This window comes from Cavia porcellus, unplaced genomic scaffold, assembly GCF_034190915.1.
Source record: "Cavia porcellus strain 051 isolate PalLab524CR breed Dunkin Hartley unplaced genomic scaffold, mCavPor4.1 scaffold_1, whole genome shotgun sequence".
Lineage (NCBI taxonomy): Eukaryota > Metazoa > Chordata > Mammalia > Rodentia > Caviidae > Cavia > Cavia porcellus.
Genome location: NW_026947484.1, coordinates 5,090,056 through 5,111,319, shown reverse-complemented (window position 1 = coordinate 5,111,319; position 21,264 = coordinate 5,090,056).

Below are 21,264 nucleotides of genomic sequence, written 5' to 3'. Positions count from 1 at the left end.
TTCACTAGTAGGAGTGAGAAAAACATCACGGGATGGTGCGCATTGTATGGGTGTGTGTTACATTACATTCACTAGTAGGAGTGAGATAAACATCACCGGGTGGTGCGCATTGTATGGGTGTGTGTTACATTACACTCACTAGTAGGAGTGAGAAAAACATCACGGGGTGGTGCGCATTGTATGGGTGTGTGTTACATTACATTCACTAGTAGGAGTGAGAAAAACATCACGGGGTGGTGCGCATTGTATGGGTGTGTGTTACATTAAATTCACTAGTAGCAATGAGAAAAACATCACGGGGTGGTGCGCATTGTATGGGTGTGTGTTACATTACATTCACTAGTAGGAGTGAGAAAAACATCACGGGGTGGTGCGCATTGTATGGGTGTGTGTTACATTACATTCACTAGTAGGAGTGAGAAAAACATCACGGGGTGGTGCGCATTGTATGGGTGTGTGTTACATTACATTCCCTAGTAGGAGTGAGAAAAACATCACGGGGTGGTGCGCATTGTATGGGTGTGTGTTACATTACATTCACTAGTAGGAGTGAGAAAAACATGACGGGGTGGTGTGAATCGGAGGGTCTGAATTAGGATAGGCAGTGATTGGCAATGTAGGATGGAGAAAAGCACCGTGGGGTGGTCAGCATGGGGAGGTCAGGGAACATGCAGTGGCAGTGTAGGATAGGTTTCTGAAAAACATCGCGGGGTGGTGCGAATTGTATGGGTGTGTGTTACATTAGATTCACTAGTAGGAGTGAGAAAAACATCACGGGGTGGTGCGCATTGTATGGGTGTGTGTTACATTACATTCACTAGTAGGAGTGAGAAAAACATCACGGGGTGGTGCGCATTGTATGGGTGTGTGTTACATTACATTCACTAGTAGGAGTGAGAAAAACATCACGGGGTGGTGCGCATTGTATGGGTGTGTGTTCCATTAGATTCACTAGTAGGAGTGAGAAAAACATCACGGGGTGGTGCGCATTGTATGGGTGTGTGTGACATTACATTCACTAGTAGGAGTGAGAAAAACATCACGGGGTGGTGCGCATTGTATGGGTGTGTGTTACATTACATTCACTAGTAGGAGTGAGAAAAACATCACGGGGTGGTGCGCATTGTATGGGTGTGTGTTACATTACATTCACTAGTAGCAGTGAGAAAAACATCACGGGGTGGTGTGAATCGGAGTGTCTGAATTAGGATAGGCAGTGATTGGCAATGTAGGATGGAGAAAAGCACCGCGGGGTGGTCAGCATGGGGAGGTCAGGGAACATGCAGTGGCAATGTAGGATAGGTTTCTGAAAAATATCGCGGGGTGGTGCAAATTGTATGGGTGTGTGTTACATTAGATTCACTAGTAGGAGTGAGAAAAACATCACGGGGTAGTGCGCATTGTATGGGTGTGTGTTACATTACATTCACTAGTAGGAGTGAGAAAAACATCACGGTGTGGTGCGCATTGTATGGGTGTGTGTTACATTACATTCACTAGTAGGAGTGAGAAAAACATCACGGGGTGGTGCGCATTGTATGGGTGTGTGTTACATTAGATTCACTAGTAGGAGTGAGAAAAACATCACGGGGTGGTGCGCATTGTATGGCTTTGTGTTACATTACATTCACTAGTAGGAGTGAGATAAACATCACGGGGTGGTGCGCATTGTATGGGTGTGTGTTACATTACATTCACTAGTAGGAGTGAGATAAACATCACCGGGTGGTGCGCATTGTATGGGTGTTTGTTACATTACATTCACTAGTAGCAGTGAGAAAAACATCACGGGGTGGTGCGCATTGTATGGGTGTGTGTTACATTACATTCACTAGTAGGAGTGAGAAAAACATCACGGGGTGGTGCGCATTGTATGGGTGTGTGTTACATTAGATTCACTAGTAGGAGTGAGAAAAACATCACGGGATATTGCGCATTGTATGGGTGTGTGTTACATTACATTCACTAGTAGGAGTGAGATAAACATCACCGGATGGTGCGCATTGTATGGGTGTGTGTTAAATTACATTCACTAGTAGGAATGAGAAAAACATCACGGGGTGGTGCGCATTGTATGGGTGTGTGTTACATTACATTCACTAGTAGGAGTGAGAAAAACATCACGGGGTGGTGCGCATTGTATGGGTTTGTGTTACATTACATTCACTAGTAGCAGTGAGAAAAACATCACGGGGTGGTGCGCATTGTATGGGTGTGTGTTACATTACATTCACTAGTAGGAGTGAGAAAAACATCACGGGGTGGTGCGCATTGTATGGGTGTGTGTTACATTAGATTCACTAGTAGGAGTGAGAAAAACATCACGGGGTGGTGCGCATTGTATGGGTGTGTGTTACATTACATTCGCTAGTAGGAGTGAGAAAAACATCACAGGGTGGTGCGCATTGTATGGGTGTGTGTTACATTACATTCACTACGAGGAGTGAGAAAAACATCACGGGGTGGTGTGAATCGGAGGGTCTGAATTAGGATAGGCAGTGATTGGCAATGTAGGATGGAGAAAAGCACCGCGGGGTGGTCAGCATGGGGAGGTCAGGGAACATGCAGTGGCAGTGTAGGATAGGTTTCTGAAAAACATCGCGGGGTGGTGCGAATTGTATGGGTGTGTGTTACATTAGATTCATTAGTAGGAGTGAGAAAAACATCACGGGATGGTGCGCATTGTATGGGTGTGTGTTACATTACATTCACTAGTAGGAGTGAGAAAAACATCACGGGGTGGTGCGCATTGTATGGGTGTGTGTTACATTACATTCACTAGTAGGAGTGAGAAAAACATCACGGGGTGGTGCGCATTGTATGGGTGTGTGTTACATTACATTCACTAGTAGGAGTGAGAAAAACATCACGGGGTGGTGCGCATTGTATGGGTGTGTGTTACATTACATTCCCTAGTAGGAGTGAGAAAAACATCACGGGGTGGTGCGCATTGTATGGGTGTGTGTTACATTACATTCACTAGTAGGAGTGAGAAAAACATGACGGGGTGGTGTGAATCGGAGGGTCTGAATTAGGATAGGCAGTGATTGGCAATGTAGGATGGAGAAAAGCACCGTGGGGTGGTCAGCATGGGGAGGTCAGGGAACATGCAGTGGCAGTGTAGGATAGGTTTCTGAAAAACATCGCGGGGTGGTGCGAATTGTATGGGTGTGTGTTACATTAGATTCACTAGTAGGAGTGAGAAAAACATCACGGGGTGGTGCGCATTGTATGGGTGTGTGTTACATTACATTCACTAGTAGGAGTGAGAAAAACATCACGGGGTGGTGCGCATTGTATGGGTGTGTGTTACATTACATTCACTAGTAGGAGTGAGAAAAACATCACGGGGTGGTGCGCATTGTATGGGTGTGTGTTCCATTAGATTCACTAGTAGGAGTGAGAAAAACATCACGGGGTGGTGCGCATTGTATGGGTGTGTGTGACATTACATTCACTAGTAGGAGTGAGAAAAACATCACGGGGTGGTGCGCATTGTATGGGTGTGTGTTACATTACATTCACTAGTAGGAGTGAGAAAAACATCACGGGGTGGTGCGCATTGTATGGGTGTGTGTTACATTACATTCACTAGTAGCAGTGAGAAAAACATCACGGGGTGGTGTGAATCGGAGTGTCTGAATTAGGATAGGCAGTGATTGGCAATGTAGGATGGAGAAAAGCACCGCGGGGTGGTCAGCATGGGGAGGTCAGGGAACATGCAGTGGCAATGTAGGATAGGTTTCTGAAAAATATCGCGGGGTGGTGCAAATTGTATGGGTGTGTGTTACATTAGATTCACTAGTAGGAGTGAGAAAAACATCACGGGGTAGTGCGCATTGTATGGGTGTGTGTTACATTACATTCACTAGTAGGAGTGAGAAAAACATCACGGTGTGGTGCGCATTGTATGGGTGTGTGTTACATTACATTCACTAGTAGGAGTGAGAAAAACATCACGGGGTGGTGCGCATTGTATGGGTGTGTGTTACATTAGATTCACTAGTAGGAGTGAGAAAAACATCACGGGGTGGTGCGCATTGTATGGCTTTGTGTTACATTACATTCACTAGTAGGAGTGAGATAAACATCACGGGGTGGTGCGCATTGTATGGGTGTGTGTTACATTACATTCACTAGTAGGAGTGAGATAAACATCACCGGGTGGTGCGCATTGTATGGGTGTTTGTTACATTACATTCACTAGTAGCAGTGAGAAAAACATCACGGGGTGGTGCGCATTGTATGGGTGTGTGTTACATTACATTCACTAGTAGGAGTGAGAAAAACATCACGGGGTGGTGCGCATTGTATGGGTGTGTGTTACATTAGATTCACTAGTAGGAGTGAGAAAAACATCACGGGATATTGCGCATTGTATGGGTGTGTGTTACATTACATTCACTAGTAGGAGTGAGATAAACATCACCGGATGGTGCGCATTGTATGGGTGTGTGTTAAATTACATTCACTAGTAGGAATGAGAAAAACATCACGGGGTGGTGCGCATTGTATGGGTGTGTGTTACATTACATTCACTAGTAGGAGTGAGAAAAACATCACGGGGTGGTGCGCATTGTATGGGTTTGTGTTACATTACATTCACTAGTAGCAGTGAGAAAAACATCACGGGGTGGTGCGCATTGTATGGGTGTGTGTTACATTACATTCACTAGTAGGAGTGAGAAAAACATCACGGGGTGGTGCGCATTGTATGGGTGTGTGTTACATTAGATTCACTAGTAGGAGTGAGAAAAACATCACGGGGTGGTGCGCATTGTATGGGTGTGTGTTACATTACATTCGCTAGTAGGAGTGAGAAAAACATCACAGGGTGGTGCGCATTGTATGGGTGTGTGTTACATTACATTCACTACGAGGAGTGAGAAAAACATCACGGGGTGGTGTGAATCGGAGGGTCTGAATTAGGATAGGCAGTGATTGGCAATGTAGGATGGAGAAAAGCACCGCGGGGTGGTCAGCATGGGGAGGTCAGGGAACATGCAGTGGCAGTGTAGGATAGGTTTCTGAAAAACATCGCGGGGTGGTGCGAATTGTATGGGTGTGTGTTACATTAGATTCATTAGTAGGAGTGAGAAAAACATCACGGGATGGTGCGCATTGTATGGGTGTGTGTTACATTACATTCACTAGTAGGAGTGAGAAAAACATCACGGGGTGGTGCGCATTGTATGGGTGTGTGTTACATTACATTCACTAGTAGGAGTGAGAAAAACATCACGGGGTGGTGCGCATTGTATGGGTGTGTGTTACATTACATTCACTAGTAGCAGTGAGAAAAACATCACGGGGTGGTGCGCATTGTATGGGTGTGTGTTACATTAGATTCACTAGTAGGAGTGAGAAAAACATCACGGGGTGGTGCGCATTGTATGGGTGTGTGTTACATTAGATTCACTAGTAGGAGTGAGAAAAACATCACGGGGTGGTGCGCATTGTATGGGTGTGTGTTCCATTAGATTCACTAGTAGGAGTGAGAAAAACATCACGGGGTGGTGCGCATTGTATGGGTGTGTGTTACATTACATTCACTAGTAGGAGTGAGAAAAACATCACGGGGTGGTGCGCATTGTATGGGTGTGTGTTACATTACATTCACTAGTAGGAGTGAGAAAAACATCACGGGGTGGTGCGCATTGTATGGGTGTGTGTTACATTACATTCACTAGTAGGAGTGAGAAAAACATGACGGGGTGGTGTGAATCGGAGGGTCTGAATTAGGATAGGCAGTGATTCGCAATGTAGGATGGAGAAAAGCACCGCGGGGTGGTCAGCATGGGGAGGTCAGGGAACATGCAGTGGCAATGTAGGATAGGTTTCCGAAAAACATCGCGGGGTGGTGCGAATTGTATGGGTGTGTGTTACATTAGATTCACTAGTAGGAGTGAGAAAAACATCACGGGGTGGTGCGCATTGTATGGGTGTGTGTTACATTACATTCACTAGTAGGAGTGAGAAAAACATCACGGTGTGGTGCGCATTGTATGGGTGTGTGTTACATTACATTCACTAGTAGGAGTGAGAAAAACATCACGGGGTGGTGCGCATTGTATGGGTGTGTGTTACATTACATTCACTAGTAGGAGTGAGAAAAACATCACGGGGTGGTGCGCATTGTATGGGTGTGTGTTACATTACATTCACTAGTAGGTGTGAGAAAAACATCACGGGGTGGTGCGCATTGTATGGGTGTGTGTTACATTACATTCACTAGTAGCAGTGAGAAAAACATCACGGGGTGGTGCTCATTGTATGGGTGTGTGTTACATTACATTCACTAGTAGGAGTGAGAAAAACATCACGGGGTGGTGCGCATTGTATGGGTGTGTGTTACATTACATTCACTAGTAGGAGTGAGAAAAACATCACGGGGTGGTGCGCATTGTATGGCTGTGTGTTACATTACATTCACTAGTAGCAGTGATAAAAACATCACGGGGTGGTGCGCATTGTATGGGTGTGTGTTCCATTAGATTCACTAGTAGGAGTGAGAAAAACATCACGGGGTGGTGCGCATTGTATGGGTGTGTGTTACATTACATTCACTAGTAGGAGTGAGAAAAACATCACGGGGTGGTGCGCATTGTATGGGTGTGTGTTACATTACATTCACTAGTAGGAGTGAGAAAAACATCACGGGGTGGTGCGCATTGTATGGGTGTGTGTTACATTACATTCACTAGTAGCAGTGAGAAAAACATCACGGGGTGGTGCGCATTGTATGGTTGTGTGTTACATTACATTTACTAGTAGGAGTGAGAAAAACATCACGGGGTGGTGCGCATTGTATGGGTGTGTGTTACATTACATTCACTAGTAAGAGTGAGAAAAACATCACGGGGTGGTGCGCATTGTATGGGTGTGTGTTACATTAGATTCACTAGTAGGAGTGAGAAAAACATCACGGGGTGGTGCGCATTGTATGGGTGTGTGTTACATTACATTCACTAGTAGGAGTGAGAAAAACATGACGGGGTGGTGTGAATCTGAGGGTCTGAATTAGGATAGGCAGTGATTGGGAATGTAGGATGGAGAAAAGCACCGCGGGGTGGTCAGCATTGGGAGGTCAGGGAACATGCAGTGGCAATGTAGGATAGGTTTCTGAAAAACATCGCGGGGTGGTGCGAATTGTATGGGTGTGTGTTACATTAGATTCACTAGTAGGAGTGAGAAAAACATCACGGGGTGGTGCGCATTGTATGGGTGTGTGTTACATTACATTCACTAGTAGGAGTGAGAAAAACATCACGGGGTGGTGCGCATTGTATGGGTGTGTGTTACATTACATTCACTAGTAGGAGTGAGAAAAACATCACGGGGTGGTGCGCATTGTATGGGTGTGTGTTACATTACATTCACTAGTAGGAGTGAGAAAAAAATCACGGGGTGGTGCGCATTGTATGGGTGTGTGTTACATTACATTCACTAGTAGGAGTGAGAAAAACATCACGGGGTGGTGCGCATTGTATGGGTGTGTGTTCCATTAGATTCACTAGTAGGAGTGAGAAAAACATCACGGGGTGGTGCGCATTGTATGGTTGTGTGTTACATTACATTCACTAGTAGGAGTGAGAAAAACATCACGGGGTGGTGCGCATTGTATGGGTGTGTGTTACATTACATTCACTAGTAGGAGTGAGAAAAACATCACGGGGTGGTGCGCATTGTATGGGTGTGTGTTCCATTAGATACACTAGTAGGAGTGAGAAAAACATCACGGGGTGGTGCGCATTTTATGGGTGTGTGTTACATTACATTCACTAGTAGGAGTGAGAAAAACATCACGGGGTGGTGCGCATTGTATGGGTGTGTGTTACATTACATTCACTAGTAGGAGTGAGATAAACATCACGGGGTGGTGCGCATTGTATGGGTGTGTGTTACATTACATTCACTAGTAGGAGTGAGTAAAACATCACGGGGTGGTGCGCATTGTATGGGTGTGTGTTACATTACATTCACTAGTAGGAGTGAGAAAAACATCACGTGGTGGTGCGCATAGTATGGGTGTGTGTTACATTACATTCACTAGTAGGAGTGAGAAAAACATGACGGGGTGGTGTGAATCGGAGAGTCTGAATTAGCATAGGCAGTGATTCGCAATGTAGGATGGAGAAAAGCACCGCGGGGTGGTCAGCATGGGGAGGTCAGGGAACATGCAGTGGCAATGTAGGATAGGTTTCCGAAAAACATCGCGGGTTGGTGCGAATTGTATGGGTGTGTGTTACATTAGATTCACTAGTAGGAGTGAGAAAAACATCACGGGGTGGTGCGCATTGTATGGGTGTGTGTTACATTACATTCACTAGTAGGAGTGAGAAAAACATCACGGTGTGGTGTGCATTGTATGGGTGTGTGTTACATTACATTCACTAGTAGGAGTGAGAAAAACATCACGGGGTGGTGCGCATTGTATGGGTGTGTGTTACATTACATTCACTAGTAGGAGTGAGAAAAACATCACGGGGTGGTGCGCATTGTATGGGTGTGTGTTACATTACATTCACTAGTAGGTGTGAGAAAAACATCACGGGGTGGTGCGCATTGTATGGGTGTGTGTTACATTACATTCACTAGTAGCAGTGAGAAAAACATCACGGGGTGGTGCGCATTGTATGGGTGTGTGTTACATTACATTCACTAGTAGGAGTGAGAAAAACATCACGGGGTGGTGCGCATTGTATGGGTGTGTGTTACTTTACATTCACTAGTAGGAGTGAGAAAAACATCACGGGGTGGTGCGCATTGTATGGGTGTGTGTTACATTACATTCACTAGTAGCAGTGAGAAAAACATCACGGGGTGGTGCGCATTGTATGGGTGTGTGTTACATTAGATTCACTAGTAGGAGTGAGAAAAACATCACGGGGTGGTGCGCATTGTATGGGTGTGTGTTACATTACATTCACTAGTAGGAGTGAGAAAAACATCACGGGGTGGTGCGCATTGTATGGGTGTGTGTTACATTAGATTCACTAGTAGGAGTGAGAAAAACATCACGGGGTGGTGCGCATTGTATGGGTGTGTGTTCCATTAGATTCACTAGTAGGAGTGAGAAAAACATCACGGGGTGGTGCGCATTGTATGGGTGTGTGTTACATTACATTCACTAGTAGGAGTGAGAAAAACATCACGGGGTGGTGCGCATTGTATGGGTGTGTGTTACATTACATTCACTAGTAGGAGTGAGAAAAACATCACGGGGTGGTGCGCATTGTATGGGTGTGTGTTACATTACATTCACTAGTAGGAGTGAGAAAAACATCACGGGGTGGTGCGCATTGTATGGGTGTGTGTTACATTACATTCACTAGTAGGAGTGAGAAAAACATCACGGGGTGGTGCGCATTGTATGGGTGTGTGTTACATTACATTCACTAGTAGGTGTGAGAAAAACATCACGGGGTGGTGCGCATTGTATGGGTGTGTGTTACATTACATTCACTAGTAGCAGTGAGAAAAACATCACGGGGTGGTGCGCATTGTATGGGTGTGTGTTACATTACATTCACTAGTAGGAGTGAGAAAAACATCACGGGGTGGTGCGCATTGTATGGGTGTGTGTTACATTACATTCACTAGTAGGAGTGAGAAAAACATCACGGGGTGGTGCGCATTGTATGGCTGTGTGTTACATTACATTCACTAGTAGCAGTGAGAAAAACATCACGGGGTGGTGCGCATTGTATGGGTGTGTGTTCCATTAGATTCACTAGTAGGAGTGAGAAAAACATCACGGGGTGGTGCGCATTGTATGGGTGTGTGTTACATTACATTCACTAGTAGGAGTGAGAAAAACATCACGGGGTGGTGCGCATTGTATGGGTGTGTGTTACATTAGATTCACTAGTAGGAGTGAGAAAAACATCACGGGGTGGTGCGCATTGTATGGGTGTGTGTTCCATTAGATTCACTAGTAGGAGTGAGAAAAACATCACGGGGTGGTGCGCATTGTATGGGTGTGTGTTACATTACATTCACTAGTAGGAGTGAGAAAAACATCACGAGGTGGTGCGCATTGTATGGGTGTGTGTTCCATTAGATTCACTAGTAGGAGTGAGAAAAACATCACGGGGTGGTGCGCATTGTATGGGTGTGTGTTACATTACATTCACTAGTAGCAGTGAGAAAAACATCACGGGGTGGTGCGCATTGTATGGGTGTGTGTTACATTACATTCACTAGTAGGAGTGAGAAAAACATCACGGGGTGGTGCGCATTGTATGGGTGTGTGTTACATTACATTCACTAGTAGGAGTGAGAAAAACATCACGGGGTGGTGCGCATTGTATGGCTGTGTGTTACATTACATTCACTAGTAGCAGTGAGAAAAACATCACGGGGTGGTGCGCATTGTATGGGTGTGTGTTCCATTAGATTCACTAGTAGGAGTGAGAAAAATATCACGGGGTGGTGCGCATTGTATGGGTGTGTGTTACATTACATTCACTAGTAGGAGTGAGAAAAACATGACGGGGTGGTGTGAATCGGAGGGTCTGAATTAGGATAGGCATTGATTGGCAATGTAGGATGGAGAAAAGCACCGCGGGGTGGTCAGCATTGGGAGGTCAGGGAACATGCAGTGGCAATGCAGGAGAGGTTTCTGAAAAACATCGCGGGGTGGTGCGAATTGTATGGGTGTGTGTTACATTAGATTCACTAGTAGGAGTGAGAAAAACATCACGGGGTGGTGCGCATTGTATGGGTGTGTGTTACATTACATTCACTAGTAGGAGTGAGAAAAACATCACGGTGTGGTGCGCATTGTATGGGTGTGTGTTACATTACATTCACTAGTAGGAGTGAGAAAAACATCATGGGGTGGTGCGCATTGTATGGGTGTGTGTTACATTACATTCACTAGTAGGAGTGAGAAAAACATCACGGGGTGGTGCGCATTGTATGGGTGTGTGTTACATTACATTCACTAGTAGGAGTGTGAAAAACATCACGGGGTGGTGCGCATTGTATGGGTGTGTGTTCCATTAGATTCACTAGTAGGAGTGAGAAAAACATCACGGGGTGGTGCGCATTGTATGGGTGTGTGTTACATTACATTCACTAGTAGGAGTGAGAAAAGCATCACGGGGTGGTGCGCATTGTATGGGTGTGTGTTACATTACATTCACTAGTAGGAGTGAGATAAACATCACCGGGTGGTGCGCATTGTATGGGTGTGTGTTACATTACATTCACTAGTAGGAGTGAGTAAAACATCACGGGGTGGTGGGCATTGTATGGGTGTGTGTTACATTACATTCACTAGTAGGAGTGAGAAAAACATCACGGGGTGGTGCGCATAGTATGGGTGTGTGTTACATTACATTCACTAGTAGGAGTGAGAAAAACATGACGGGGTGGTGTGAATCGGAGGGTCTGAATTAGCATAGGCAGTGATTCGCAATGTAGGATGGAGAAAAGCACCGCGGGGTGGTCAGCATGGGGAGGTCAGGGAACATGCAGTGGCAATGTAGGATAGGTTTCCGAAAAACATCGCGGGGTGGTGCGAATTGTATGGGTGTGTGTTACATTAGATTCACTAGTAGGAGTGAGAAAAACATCACGGGGTGGTGCGCATTGTATGGGTGTGTGTTACATTACATTCACTAGTAGGAGTGAGAAAAACATCACGGGGTGGTGCGCATTGTATGGCTGTGTGTTACATTACATTCACTAGTAGCAGTGAGAAAAACATCACGGGGTGGTGCGCATTGTATGGGTGTGTGTTCCATTAGATTCACTAGTAGCAGTGAGAAAAACATCACGGGGTGGTGCGCATTGTATGGGTGTGTGTTACATTAGATTCACTAGTAGGAGTGAGAAAAACATCACGGGGTGGTGCGCATTGTATGGGTGTGTGTTACATTACATTCACTAGTAGGAGTGAGAAAAACATCACGGGGTGGTGCGCATTGTATGGGTGTGTGTTACATTAGATTCACTAGTAGGAGTGAGAAAAACATCACGGGGTGGTGCGCATTGTATGGGTGTGTGTTCCATTAGATTCACTAGTAGGAGTGAGAAAAACATCACGGGGTGGTGCGCATTGTATGGGTGTGTGTTACATTACATTCACTAGTAGGAGTGAGAAAAACATCACGGGGTGGTGCGCATTGTATGGGTGTGTGTTACATTACATTCACTAGTAGGAGTGAGAAAAACATCACGGGGTGGTGCGCATTGTATGGGTGTGTGTTACATTACATTCACTAGTAGGAGTGAGAAAAACATCACGGGGTGGTGCGCATTGTATGGGTGTGTGTTACATTACATTCACTAGTAGGAGTGAGAAAAACATCACGGGGTGGTGCGCATTGTATGGGTGTGTGTTACATTACATTCACTAGTAGGTGTGAGAAAAACATCACGGGGTGGTGCGCATTGTATGGGTGTGTGTTACATTACATTCACTAGTAGCAGTGAGAAAAACATCACGGGGTGGTGCGCATTGTATGGGTGTGTGTTACATTACATTCACTAGTAGGAGTGAGAAAAACATCACGGGGTGGTGCGCATTGTATGGGTGTGTGTTACATTACATTCACTAGTAGGAGTGAGAAAAACATCACGGGGTGGTGCGCATTGTATGGGTGTGTGTTACATTACATTCACTAGTAGCAGTGAGAAAAACATCACGGGGTGGTGCGCATTGTATGGGTGTGTGTTACATTAGATTCACTAGTAGGAGTGAGAAAAACATCACGGGGTGGTGCGCATTGTATGGGTGTGTGTTACATTACATTCACTAGTAGGAGTGAGAAAAACATCACGGGGTGGTGCGCATTGTATGGGTGTGTGTTACATTAGATTCACTAGTAGGAGTGAGAAAAACATCACGGGGTGGTGCGCATTGTATGGGTGTGTGTTCCATTAGATTCACTAGTAGGAGTGAGAAAAACATCACGGGGTGGTGCGCATTGTATGGGTGTGTGTTACATTACATTCACTAGTAGGAGTGAGAAAAACATCACGGGGTGGTGCGCATTGTATGGGTGTGTGTTCCATTAGATTCACTAGTAGGAGTGAGAAAAACATCACGGGGTGGTGCGCATTGTATGGGTGTGTGTTACATTACATTCACTAGTAGCAGTGAGAAAAACATCACGGGGTGGTGCGCATTGTATGGGTGTGTGTTACATTACATTCACTAGTAGGAGTGAGAAAAACATCACGGGGTGGTGCGCATTGTATGGGTGTGTGTTACATTACATTCACTAGTAGGAGTGAGAAAAACATCACGGGGTGGTGCGCATTGTATGGCTGTGTGTTACATTACATTCACTAGTAGCAGTGAGAAAAACATCACGGGGTGGTGCGCATTGTATGGGTGTGTGTTCCATTAGATTCACTAGTAGGAGTGAGAAAAATATCACGGGGTGGTGCGCATTGTATGGGTGTGTGTTACATTACATTCACTAGTAGGAGTGAGAAAAACATGACGGGGTGGTGTGAATCGGAGGGTCTGAATTAGGATAGGCATTGATTGGCAATGTAGGATGGAGAAAAGCACCGCGGTGTGGTCAGCATTGGGAGGTCAGGGAACATGCAGTGGCAATGTAGGATAGGTTTCTGAAAAACATCGCGGGGTGGTGCGAATTGTATGGGTGTGTGTTACATTAGATTCACTAGTAGGAGTGAGAAAAACATCACGGGGTGGTGCGCATTGTATGGGTGTGTGTTACATTACATTCACTAGTAGGAGTGAGAAAAACATCACGGTGTGGTGCGCATTGTATGGGTGTGTGTTACATTACATTCACTAGTAGGAGTGAGAAAAACATCACGGGGTGGTGCGCATTGTATGGGTGTGTGTTACATTACATTCACTAGTAGGAGTGAGAAAAACATCACGGGGTGGTGCGCATTGTATGGGTGTGTGTTACATTACATTCACTAGTAGGAGTGAGAAAAACATCACGGGGTGGTGCGCATTGTATGGGTGTGTGTTCCATTAGATTCACTAGTAGGAGTGAGAAAAACATCACGGGGTGGTGCGCATTGTATGGGTGTGTGTTACATTACATTCACTAGTAGGAGTGAGAAAAGCATCACGGGGTGGTGCGCATTGTATGGGTGTGTGTTACATTACATTCACTAGTAGGAGTGAGATAAACATCACCGGGTGGTGCGCATTGTATGGGTGTGTGTTACATTACATTCACTAGTAGGAGTGAGATAAACATCACCGGGTGGTGCGCATTGTATGGGTGTGTGTTACATTACATTCACTAGTAGGAGTGAGTAAAACATCACGGGGTGGTGGGCATTGTATGGGTGTGTGTTACATTACATTCACTAGTAGGAGTGAGAAAAACATCACGGGGTGGTGCGCATAGTATGGGTGTGTGTTACATTACATTCACTAGTAGGAGTGAGAAAAACATGACGGGGTGGTGTGAATCGGAGGGTCTGAATTAGCATAGGCAGTGATTCGCAATGTAGGATGGAGAAAAGCACCGCGGGGTGGTCAGCATGGGGAGGTCAGGGAACATGCAGTGGCAATGTAGGATAGGTTTCCGAAAAACATCGCGGGGTGGTGCGAATTGTATGGGTGTGTGTTACATTAGATTCACTAGTAGGAGTGAGAAAAACATCACGGGGTGGTTCGCATTGTATGGGTGTGTGTTACATTACATTCACTAGTAGCAGTGAGAAAAACATCACGGGGTGGTGCGCATTGTATGGGTGTGTTTTACATTAGATTCACTAGTAGGAGTGAGAAGAACATCACGGGGTGGTGCGCATTGTATGGGTGTGTGTTACATTAGATTCACTAGTAGGAGTGAGAAAAACATCACGGGGTGGTGCGCATTGTATGGGTGTGTGTTCCATTAGATTCACTAGTAGGAGTGAGAAAAACATCACGGGGTGGTGCGCATTGTATGGGTGTGTGTTACATTACATTCACTAGTAGGAGTGAGAAAAACATCACGGGGTGGTGCGCATTGTATGGGTGTGTGTTACATTACATTCACTAGTAGGAGTGAGAAAAACATCACGGGGTGGTGCGCATTGTATGGGTGTGTGTTACATTACATTCACTAGTAGCAGTGAGAAAAACATCACGGGGTGGTGCGCATTGTATGGGTGTGTGTTACATTAGATTCACTAGTAGGAGTGAGAAAAACATCACGGGGTGGTGCGCATTGTATGGGTGTGTGTTACATTACATTCACTAGTAGCAGTGAGAAAAACATCACGGGGTGGTGCGCATTGTATGGGTGTGTGTTACATTAGATTCACTAGTAGGAGTGAGAAAAACATCACGGGGTGGTGCGCATTGTATGGGTGTGTGTTCCATTAGATTCACTAGTAGGAGTGAGAAAAACATCACGGGGTGGTGCGCATTGTATGGGTGTGTGTTACATTACATTCACTAGTAGGAGTGAGAAAAACATCACGGGGTGGTGCGCATTGTATGGGTGTGTGTTACATTACATTCACTAGTAGCAGTGAGAAAAACATCACGGGGTGGTGCGCATTGTATGGGTGTGTGTTACATTACATTCACTAGTAGGAGTGAGAAAAACATCACGGGGTGGTTCGCATTGTATGGGTGTGTGTTACATTACATTCACTAGTAGGAGTGAGAAAAACATCACGGGGTGGTGCGCATTGTATGGGTGTGTGTTACATTAGATTCACTAGTAGGAGTGAGAAAAACATCACGGGGTGGTGCGCATTGTATGGGTGTGTGTTACATTACATTCACTAGTAGGAGTGAGAAAAACATCACGGGGTGGTGCGCATTGTATGGGTGTGTGTTACATTACATTCACTAGTAGGAGTGAGAAAAACATCACGGGGTGGTGCGCATTGTATGGGTGTGTGTTACATTAGATTCACTAGTAGGAGTGAGAAAAACATCACGGGGTGGTGCGCATTGTATGGGTGTGTGTTACATTACATTCACTAGTAGGAGTGAGAAAAACATCACGGGGTGGTGCGCATTGTATGGGTGTGTGTTACATTACATTCACTAGTAGCAGTGAGAAAAACATCACGGGGTGGTGCGCATTGTATGGGTGTGTGTTACATTACATTCACTAGTAGGAGTGAGAAAAACATCACGGGGTGGTGCGCATTGTATGGGTGTGTGTTACATTACATTCACTAGTAGGAGTGAGATAAACATCACCGGGTGGTTCGCATTGTATGGGTGTGTGTTACATTACATTCACTAGTAGGAGTGAGAAAAACATCACGGGGTGGTGCGCATTGTATGGGTGTGTGTTACATTACATTCACTAGTAGGAGTGAGAAAAACATCATGGGGTGGTGCGCATTGTATGGGTGTGTGTTACATTACATTCACTAGTAGCAGTGAGAAAAACATCACGGGGTGGTGCGCATTGTATATGTGTGTGTTACATTACATTCAGTAGTAGGAGTGAGAAAAACATCACGGGGTGGTGCGCATTGTATGGGTGTGTGTTACATTAGATTCACTAGTAGGAGTGAGAAAAACATCACGGGGTGGTGCGCATTGTATGGGTGTGTGTTACATTACATTCACTATTAGGAGTGAGAAAAACATCACGGGGTGGTGCGCATTGTATGGGTGTGTGTTACATTACATTCACTAGTAGGAGTGAGAAAAACATGATGGGGTGGTGTGAACCGGAGGGTCTGAATTAGGATAGGCAGTGATTGGCAATGTAGGATGGAGAAAAGCACCGCGGGGTGGTCAGCATGGGGAGGTCAGGGAACATGCAGTGGCAATGTAGGATAGGTTTCTCAAAAACATCGCGGGGTGGTGCGAATTGTATGGGTGTGTGTTACATTAGATTCACTAGTAGGAGTGAGAAAAACATCACGGGGTGGTGCGCATTGTATGGGTCTGTGTTACATTACATTCACTAGTAGGAGTGAGAAAAACATCACGGTGTGGTGCGCATTGTATGGGTGTGTGTTACATTACATTCACTAGTAGGAGTGAGAAAAACATCACGGGGTGGTGCGCATTGTATGGGTGTGTGTTCCATTACATTCACTAGTAGGAGTGAGAAAAACATCACGGGGTGGTGCGCATTGTATGGGTGTGTGTTCCATTAAATTCACTAGTAGGAGTGAGAAAAACATCACGGGGTGGTGCGCATTGTATGGGTGTGTGTTACATTAGATTCACTAGTAGGAGTGAGAAAAACATCACGGGGTGGTGCGCATTGTATGGGTGTGTGTTACATTACATTCACTAGTAGGAGTGAGATAAACATCACCGGGTGGTGCGCATTGTATGGGTGTGTGTTACATTACATTCACTAGTAGGAGTGAGAAAAACATCACGGGGTGGTGCGCATTGTATGGGTGTGTGTTACATTACATTCACTAGTAGGAGTGAGATAAACATCACCGGGTGGTGCGCATTGTATGGGTGTGTGTTACATTACATTCACTAGTAGGAGTGAGAAAAACATCACGGGGTGGTGCGCATTGTATGGGTGTTTGTTACATTACATTCACTAGTAGGAGTGAGAAAAACATCACGGGGTGGTGCGCATTGTATGGGTGTGTGTTACATTACATTCACTAGTAGGAGTGAGAAAAACATGACGGGGTGGTGTGAATCGGAGGGTCTGAATTAGGATAGGCAGTGATTCGCAATGTAGGATGGAGAAAAGCACCGCGGGGTGGTCAGCATGGGGAGGTCAGGGAACATGCAGTGGCAATGTAGGATAGGTTTCCGAAAAACATCGCGGGGTGGTGCGAATTGTATGGGTGTGTGTTACATTAGATTCACTAGTAGGAGTGAAAAAAACATCACGGGGTGGTGCGCATTGTATGGGTGTGTGTTACATTACATTCACTAGTAGGAGTGAGAAAAACATCACGGTGTGGTGCGCATTGTATGGGTGTGTGTTACATTACATTCACTAGAAGGAGTGAGAAAAGCATCACGGGGTGGTGCGCAATGTATGGGTGTGTGTTACATTACATTCACTAGTAGGAGTGAGAAAAACATCACGGGGTGGTGCGCATTGTCTGGGTGTGTGTTACATTACATTCACTAGTAGGTGTGAGAAAAACATCACGGGGTGGTGCGCATTGTATGGGTGTGTGTTACATTACATTCACTAGTAGCAGTGAGAAAAACATCACGGGGTGGTGCGCATTGTATGGGTGTGTGTTACATTAGATTCACTAGTAGGAGTGAGAAAAACATCACGGGGTGGTGCGCATTGTATGGGTGTGTGTTACATTACATTCACTAGTAGGAGTGAGAAAAACATCACGGGGTGGTGCGCATTGTATGGGTGTGTGTTACATTAGATTCACTAGTAGGAGTGAGAAAAACATCACGGGGTGGTGCGCATTGTATGGGTGTGTGTTCCATTAGATTCACTAGTAGGAGTGAGAAAAACATCACGGGGTGGTGCGCATTGTATGGGTGTGTGTTACATTAGATTCACTAGTAGGAGTGAGAAAAACATCACGGGGTGGTGCGCATTGTATGGGTGTGTGTTCCATTAGATTCACTAGTAGGAGTGAGAAAAACATCACGGGGTGGTGCGCATTGTATGGGTGTGTGTTACATTACATTCACTAGTAGCAGTGAGAAAAATCAAGGGGTGGTGCGCATTGTATGGGTGTGTGTTACATTACATTCACTAGTAGGAGTGAGAAAAACATCACGGGGTGGTGCGCATTGTATGGGTGTGTGTTACATTACATTCACTAGTAGGAGTGAGAAAAACATCACGGTGTGGTGCGCATTGTATGGGTGTGTGTTACATTAGATTCACTAGTAGCAGTGAGAAAAACATCACGGGGTGGTGCGCATTGTATGGGTGTGTGTTCCATTAGATTCACTAGTAGGAGTGAGAAAAACATCACGGGGTGGTGCGCATTGTATGGGTGTGTGTTACATTACATTCACTAGTAGGAGTGAGAAAAACATGACGAGGTGGTGTGAATCAGAGGGTCTGAATTAGGATAGGCAGTGATTGGCAATGTAGGATGGAGAAAAGCACCGCGGGGTGGTCAGCATGGGGAGGTCAGGGAACATGCAGTGGCAATGTATGATAGGTTTCTGAAAAACATCGCGGCGTGGTGCGAATTGTATGGGTGTGTGTTACATTAGATTCACTAGTAGGAGTGAGAAAAACATCACGGGGTGGTGCGCATTGTATGGGTGTGTGTTACATTACATTCACTAGTAGGAGTGAGAAAAACATCACGGTGTGGTGCGCATTGTATGGGTGTGTGTTACATTACATTCACTAGTAGGAGTGAGAAAAACATCACGGGGTGGTGCGCATTGTATGGGTGTGTGTTACATTACATTCACTAGTAGGAGTGAGAAAAACATCACGGGGTGGTGCGCATTGTATGGGTGTGTGTTACATTACATTCACTAGTAGGAGTGAGAAAAACATCACGGGGTGGTGCGCATTGTATGGGTGTGTGTTCCATTAGATTCACTAGTAGGAGTGAGAAAAACATCACGGGGTGGTGCGCATTGTATGGGTGTGTGTTACATTACATTCACTAGTAGGAGTGAGAAAAACATCACGGGGTGGTGCGCATTGTATGGGTGTGTGTTACATTACATTCACTAGTAGGAGTGAGATAAACATCACCGGGTGGTGCGCATTGTATGGGTGTGTGTTACATTACATTCACTAGTAGGAGTGAGAAAAACATCACGTGGTGGTGCGCATTGTATGGGTGTTTGTTACATTACATTCACTAGTAGGAGTGAGAAAAACATCACGGGGTGGTGCGCATTGTATGGGTGTGTGTTACATTACATTCACTAGTAGGAGTGAGAAAAACATGACGGGGTGGTGTGAATCGGAGGGTCTGAATTAGGATAGGCAGTGATTCGCAATGTAGGATGGAGAAAAGCACCGCGGGGTGGTCAGCATGGGGAGGTCAGGGAACATGCAGTGGCAATGTAGGATAGGTTTCCGAAAAACATCGCGGGGTGGTGCGAATTGTATGGGTGTCTGTTACATTAGATTCACTAGTAGGAGTGAGAAAAACATCACGGGGTGGTGCGCATTGTATGGGTGTGTGTTACATTACATTCACTAGTAGGAGTGAGAAAAACATCACGGTGTGGTGCGCATTGTATGGGTGTGTGTTACATTACATTCACTAGTAGGAGTGAGAAAAACATCACGGTGTGGTGCGCATTGTATGGGTGTGTGTTACATTACATTCACTAGTAGGAGTGAGAAAAACATCACGGTGTGGTGCGCATTGTATGGGTGTGTGTTACATTACATTCACTAGTAGGAGTGAGAAAAACATCACGGGGTGGTGCGCATTGTATGGGTGTGTGTTACATTACATTCACTAGTAGGAGTGAGAAAAACATCACGGGGTGGTGCGCATTGTATGGGTGTGTGTTACATTACATTCACTAGTAGGTGTGAGAAAAACAACACGGGGTGGTGCGCATTGTATGGGTGTGTGTTACATTACATTCACTAGTAGCAGTGAGAAAAACATCACGGGGTGGTGCGCATTGTATGGGTGTGTGTTACATTACATTCACTAGTAGGAGTGAGAAAAACATCACGGGGTGGTGCGCATTGTATGGGTGTGTGTTACATTACATTCACTAGTAGGAGTGAGAAAAACATCACGGGGTGGTGGGCATTGTATGGGTGTGTGTTACATTACATTCACTAGTAGCAGTGAGAAAAACATCACGGGGTGGTGCGCATTGTATGGGTGTGTGTTACATTAGATTCACTAGTAGGAGTGAGAAAAACATCACGGGGTGGTGCGCATTGTATGGGTGTGTGTTACATTACATTCACTAGTAGGAGTGAGAAAAACATCACGGGGTGGTGCGCATTGTATGGGTGTGTGTTACATTAGATTCACTAGTAGGAGTGAGAAAAACATCACGGGGTGGTGCGCATTGTATGGGTGTGTGTTCCATTAGATTCACTAGTAGGAGTGAGAAAAACATCACGGGGTGGTGCGCATTGTATGGGTGTGTGTTCCATTACATTCACTAGTAGGAGTGAGAAAAACATCACGGGGTGGTGCGCATTGTATGGGTGTGTGTTACATTACATTCACTAGTAGGAGTGAGAAAAACATCACGGGGTGGTGCGCATTGTATGGGTGTGTGTTACATTACATTCACTAGTAGCAGTGAGAAAAACATCACGGGGTGGTGCGCATTGTATGGGTGTGTGTTACATTAGATTCACTAGTAGGAGTGAGAAAAACATCACGGGGTGGTGCGCATTGTATGGGTTTGTGTTACATTACATTCACTAG